This window comes from Carassius gibelio, chromosome B22 (assembly GCF_023724105.1).
Source record: "Carassius gibelio isolate Cgi1373 ecotype wild population from Czech Republic chromosome B22, carGib1.2-hapl.c, whole genome shotgun sequence".
Classification (NCBI taxonomy): Eukaryota; Metazoa; Chordata; class Actinopteri; order Cypriniformes; family Cyprinidae; genus Carassius; species Carassius gibelio.
The window spans coordinates 41,129,834-41,134,833 of NC_068417.1; the positions used below are offsets into that span (position 1 = coordinate 41,129,834).

Genomic DNA, 5,000 nt, shown 5'->3' on the forward strand with positions numbered 1-5,000 from the left:
TTTCTTTCCTACTTATATAATGTACTGGCGATAAGATTGGCTGTTCTTTAAATAGCCCTCTCTTCAATCAATCAATCAATCACCTTTATTTATATAGTGCTTTAAACAAAATACATTGCGTCAAAGCACTGAACAACATTCATTTGGAAAACAGTGTCTCAATAATGCAAAATGATAGTTAAAGGCAGTTCATCATTGAATTCAGCTATGTCATCTCTGTTCAGTTGAAATAGTGTCTGTTTTTATTTGCAATCAAGTCAATGATATCGCTGTAGATGAAGTGACCCCAACTAAGCAAGCCAGAGGCGACAGCGGCAAGGAACCGAAACTCCATCGGTGACAGAATGGAGAAAAAAACCTTGGGAGAAACCAGGCTCAGTTGGGGGGTCAGTTCTCCTCTGACCAGACGAAAACCAGTAGTTCAATTCCAGGCTGCAGCAAAGTCAGATTGTGCAGAAGAATCATCTGTTTCCTGTGGTCTTGTCCTGGTGCTCCTCTGAGACAAGGTCTTTACAGGGGATCTGTATCTGGGGCTCTAGTTGTCCTGGTCTCCGCTGTCTTTCAGGGCAGTAGAGGTCCTTTCTAGGTGCTTTTTGGACATTTTTCACTTAGTATATAATAATTTTGCCAAAAAATAGAGTCAGTGCCTGATCTCTGAATATTAGCAGGTTTGGGTCTGTTTAGTACATGGATGGGAGACTGCCTGGGAATATACTGCCTTTAATTATAATTTTGCATTATTGAGACACTGTTTTCCTAATGAATGTTGTTCAGTGCTTTGACGCAATGTATTTTGTTTAAAGCACTATATAAATAAAGGTGATTGATTGATTGATTGAATACCAGGTGCTGTAAGCTTTTTGGACATTTTTCACTTAGTATATAATAATTTTGCCAAAAAAAAGTCAATGCCCGATCTCTGAATATTTGCAGGTTTGGGCCTGGTTAGTACATGGATGGGAGACAGCCTGGGAATACCAGGTGCTTTAATCTTTTTGGAAAATTTCACGAATTATATAATAATCTTTCATTAAAAAAAAAAAAGAGTCAATGCCCGATCTCTGAATCTTAGCAGGTTTAGGTCTGGTTAGTACTTTGATGAGAGACTGCCTAGGAATACCAGGTGCTTTAAGCTTTTGGGCTTTCTTTCCTACTTATATAATGTACTGGCGATAAGATTGGCTGGTCTTTAAATAGCCCTCTCTTTGCAACAGACTTCGCTTACGGCCATACCAACCTGGCTATACCCGATCTCGTCCGATCTCGGAAGCTAAGCAGGTTTGGGCCTGGTTAGTACTTTGATGGGAGACCGCCTGGGAATACCAGGTGCTGTAAACTTTTTGGACATTTTTCACTTAGTTTATAATAATTTTGCCAAAAAATAGAGTCAATGCCCGATCTCTGAATCTTAGCAGGTTTAGGTCTGGTTAGTACTTTGATGAGAGACTGCCTAGGAATACCAGGTGCTTTAAGCTTTTGGGTTTTCTTTACTACTTATATAATGTACTGGCGATAAGATTGGCTGTTCTTTAAATAGCCCTCTCTTTGCAGCAGACTTCGCTTACGGCCATACCAACCTGGCTATGCCCGATCTCGTCTGATCTCGGAAGCTAAGCAGGTTTGGGCCTGGTTAGTACTTGGATGGGAGATCGCCTGGGAATACCAGGTGCTGTAAGCTTTTTGGACATTTTTCACTTAGTATATAATAATTTTGCCAAAAAATAGAGTCAATGCCCGATCTCTGAATCTTAGCAGGTTTAGGTCTGGTTAGTACTTTGATGAGAGACTGCCTGGGAATACCAGGTGCTTTAAGCTTTTGGGTTTTCTTTCCTACTTATATAATGTACTGGCGATAAGATCGGCTGGTCTTTAAATAGCCCTCTCTTTGCAGCAGACTTCGCTTACGGCCATACCAACCTGGCTATGCCCAATCTCGTCTGATCTCGGAAGCTAAGCAGGTTTTGTCCTGGTTAGTACTTGGATGGGAGACCGCCTGGGAATACCAGGTGCTGTAAGCTTTTTGGACATTTTTCACTTAGTATATAATAATTTTGCCAAAAAATAGAGTCAATGCCTGATCTCTGAATATTAGCAGGTTTGGGCCTGCTTAGTACATGGATGGGAGACTGCCTGGGAATACCAGGTGTTTTAATCTTTTTGGAAAATTTCACGAATTATATAATAATCTTTCATAAAAAAAAAAAAAAAGAGTCAATGCCCGATCTCTGAATCTTAGCAGGTTTAGGTCTGATTAGTACTTTGATGAGAGACTGCCTAGGAATACCAGGTGCTTTAAGCTTTTGGGTTTTCATTCCTACTTATATAATGTACTGGCGATAAGATTGGCTGATCTTTAAATAGCCCTCTCTTTGCAGCAGACTTCGCTTACGGCCATACCATCCTGGCTATGCCCGATCTCGTCTGATCTCGGAAGCTAAGCAGGTTTGGGCCTGGTTAGTACTTGGATGGGAGACCGCCTGGGAATACCAGGTGCTGTAAGCTTTTTGGAAATTTTTCACTTAGTATATAATAATTTTGCCAAAAAATAGAGTCAATGCCAATCTCTGAATATTAGCAGGTTTGGGCCTGGTTAGTACATGGATGGGAGACTGCCTGGGAATACCAGGTGCTGTAAGCTTTTTGGACATTTTTCACTTAGTATATAATAATTTTGCCAAAAAATAGAGTCAATGCCCGATCTCTGAATATTTGCAGGTTTGGGCCTGGTTAGTACATGGATGGGAGACTGCCTGGGAATACCAGGTGCTTTAATCTTTTTGAAAAATTTCACGAATTATATTATAATCTTTCATTTAAAAAAAAAAAAAAAAAAAAAAAAAGAGTCAATGCCCGATCTCTGAATCTTAGCAGGTTTAGGTCTGGTTAGTACTTTGATGAGAGACTGCCTAGGAATACCAGGTGCTTTAAGCTTTTGGGTTTTCTTTCCTACTTATATAATGTACTGGCGATAAGATTGGCTGGTCTTTAAATAGCCCTCTCTTTGCAGCAGACTTCGCTTACGGCCATACCATCCTGGCTATGCCCGATCTCGTCTGATCTCGGAAGCTAAGCAGGTTTGGGCCTGGTTAGTACTTGGATGGGAGACCGCCTGGGAATACCAGGTGCTGTAAGCTTTTTGGAAATTTTTCACTTAGTATATAATAATTTTGCCAAAAAATAGAGTCAATGCCAATCTCTGAATATTAGCAGGTTTGGGCCTGGTTAGTACATGGATGGGAGACTGCCTGGGAATACCAGGTGCTGTAAGCTTTTTGGACATTTTTCACTTAGTATATAATAATTTTGCCAAAAAATAGAGTCAATGCCCGATCTCTGAATATTTGCAGGTTTGGGCCTGGTTAGTACATGGATGGGAGACTGCCTGGGAATACCAGGTGCTTTAATCTTTTTGGAAAATTTCACGAATTATATAATAATCTTTCATTAAAAAAAAAAAAAAAAAAAAAAAAAGAGTCAATGCCCGATCTCTGAATCTTAGCAGGTTTAGGTCTGGTTAGTACTTGTATGAGAGACTGCCTAGGAATACCAGGTGCTTTAAGCTTTTGGGTTTTCTTTCCTACTTATATAATGTACTGGCGATAAGATTGGCTGTTCTTTAAATAGCCCTCTCTTCAATCAATCAATCAATCACCTTTATTTATATAGTGCTTTAAACAAAATACATTGCGTCAAAGCACTGAACAACATTCATTTGGAAAACAGTGTCTCAATAATGCAAAATGATAGTTAAAGGCAGTTCATCATTGAATTCAGCTATGTCATCTCTGTTCAGTTGAAATAGTGTCTGTTTTTATTTGCAATCAAGTCAATGATATCGCTGTAGATGAAGTGACCCCAACTAAGCAAGCCAGAGGCGACAGCGGCAAGGAACCGAAACTCCATCGGTGACAGAATGGAGAAAAAAACCTTGGGAGAAACCAGGCTCAGTTGGGGGGTCAGTTCTCCTCTGACCAGACGAAAACCAGTAGTTCAATTCCAGGCTGCAGCAAAGTCAGATTGTGCAGAAGAATCATCTGTTTCCTGTGGTCTTGTCCTGGTGCTCCTCTGAGACAAGGTCTTTACAGGGGATCTGTATCTGGGGCTCTAGTTGTCCTGGTCTCCGCTGTCTTTCAGGGCAGTAGAGGTCCTTTCTAGGTGCTTTTTGGACATTTTTCACTTAGTATATAATAATTTTGCCAAAAAATAGAGTCAGTGCCTGATCTCTGAATATTAGCAGGTTTGGGCCTGTTTAGTACATGGATGGGAGACTGCCTGGGAATATACTGCCTTTAATTATAATTTTGCATTATTGAGACACTGTTTTCCTAATGAATGTTGTTCAGTGCTTTGACGCAATGTATTTTGTTTAAAGCACTATATAAATAAAGGTGATTGATTGATTGATTGAATACCAGGTGCTGTAAGCTTTTTGGACATTTTTCACTTAGTTTATAATAATTTTGCCAAAAAATAGAGTGAATGCCCGATCTCTGAATCTTAGCAGGTTTAGGTCTGGTTAGTACTTTGATGAGAGACTGCCTAGGAATACCAGGTGCTTTAAGCTTTTGGGTTTTCTTTACTACTTATATAATGTACTGGCGATAAGATTGGCTGTTCTTTAAATAGCCCTCTCTTTGCAGCAGACTTCGCTTACGGCCATACCAACCTGGCTATGCCCGATCTCGTCTGATCTCGGAAGCTAAGCAGGTTTGGGCCTGGTTAGTACTTGGATGGGAGATCGCCTGGGAATACCAGGTGCTGTAAGCTTTTTGGACATTTTTCACTTAGTATATAATAATTTTGCCAAAAAATAGAGTCAATGCCCGATCTCTGAATCTTAGCAGGTTTAGGTCTGGTTAGTACTTTGATGAGAGACTGCCTGGGAATACCAGGTGCTTTAAGCTTTTGGGTTTTCTTTCCTACTTATATAATGTACTGGCGATAAGATCGGCTGGTCTTTAAATAGCCCTCTCTTTGCAGCAGACTTCGCTTACGGCCAT

The 5,000-nt window shown here is 40.3% G+C and overlaps 7 non-coding genes across 7 annotated transcripts in view; all 7 read left to right on the plus strand.

Moving 5' to 3' along the window:
• Positions 1 to 1,219: 1,219 nt before the first annotated feature.
• LOC127994400 (5S ribosomal RNA) lies at positions 1,220 to 1,338 on the plus strand. The gene has a single exon (XR_008167390.1). It is a non-coding gene; the product is annotated as a 5S ribosomal RNA (ribosomal RNA).
• Positions 1,339 to 1,559: 221 nt separating this feature from the next.
• On the plus strand, positions 1,560 to 1,678 carry LOC127995783 (5S ribosomal RNA). The gene has a single exon (XR_008168718.1). It is a non-coding gene; the product is annotated as a 5S ribosomal RNA (ribosomal RNA).
• Positions 1,679 to 1,899: 221 nt separating this feature from the next.
• On the plus strand, positions 1,900 to 2,018 carry LOC128006097 (5S ribosomal RNA). Its single transcript, XR_008178730.1, has one exon. It is a non-coding gene; the product is annotated as a 5S ribosomal RNA (ribosomal RNA).
• Positions 2,019 to 2,383: 365 nt separating this feature from the next.
• On the plus strand, positions 2,384 to 2,502 carry LOC127996152 (5S ribosomal RNA). The gene has a single exon (XR_008169067.1). It is a non-coding gene; the product is annotated as a 5S ribosomal RNA (ribosomal RNA).
• A 513-nt stretch (positions 2,503 to 3,015) lies between these two features.
• LOC127996153 (5S ribosomal RNA) lies at positions 3,016 to 3,134 on the plus strand. Its single transcript, XR_008169068.1, has one exon. It is a non-coding gene; the product is annotated as a 5S ribosomal RNA (ribosomal RNA).
• A 1,514-nt stretch (positions 3,135 to 4,648) lies between these two features.
• Positions 4,649 to 4,767, plus strand: LOC127995784 (5S ribosomal RNA). The gene has a single exon (XR_008168719.1). It is a non-coding gene; the product is annotated as a 5S ribosomal RNA (ribosomal RNA).
• A 221-nt stretch (positions 4,768 to 4,988) lies between these two features.
• Positions 4,989 to 5,000, plus strand: part of LOC127995785 (5S ribosomal RNA) — a 119-nt gene continuing 107 nt past the window's right edge. Inside the window, exon 1 of the ribosomal RNA XR_008168720.1 lies at positions 4,989 to 5,000. This exon is cut by the window's right edge and continues 107 nt beyond it. This is a non-coding gene — a ribosomal RNA (5S ribosomal RNA).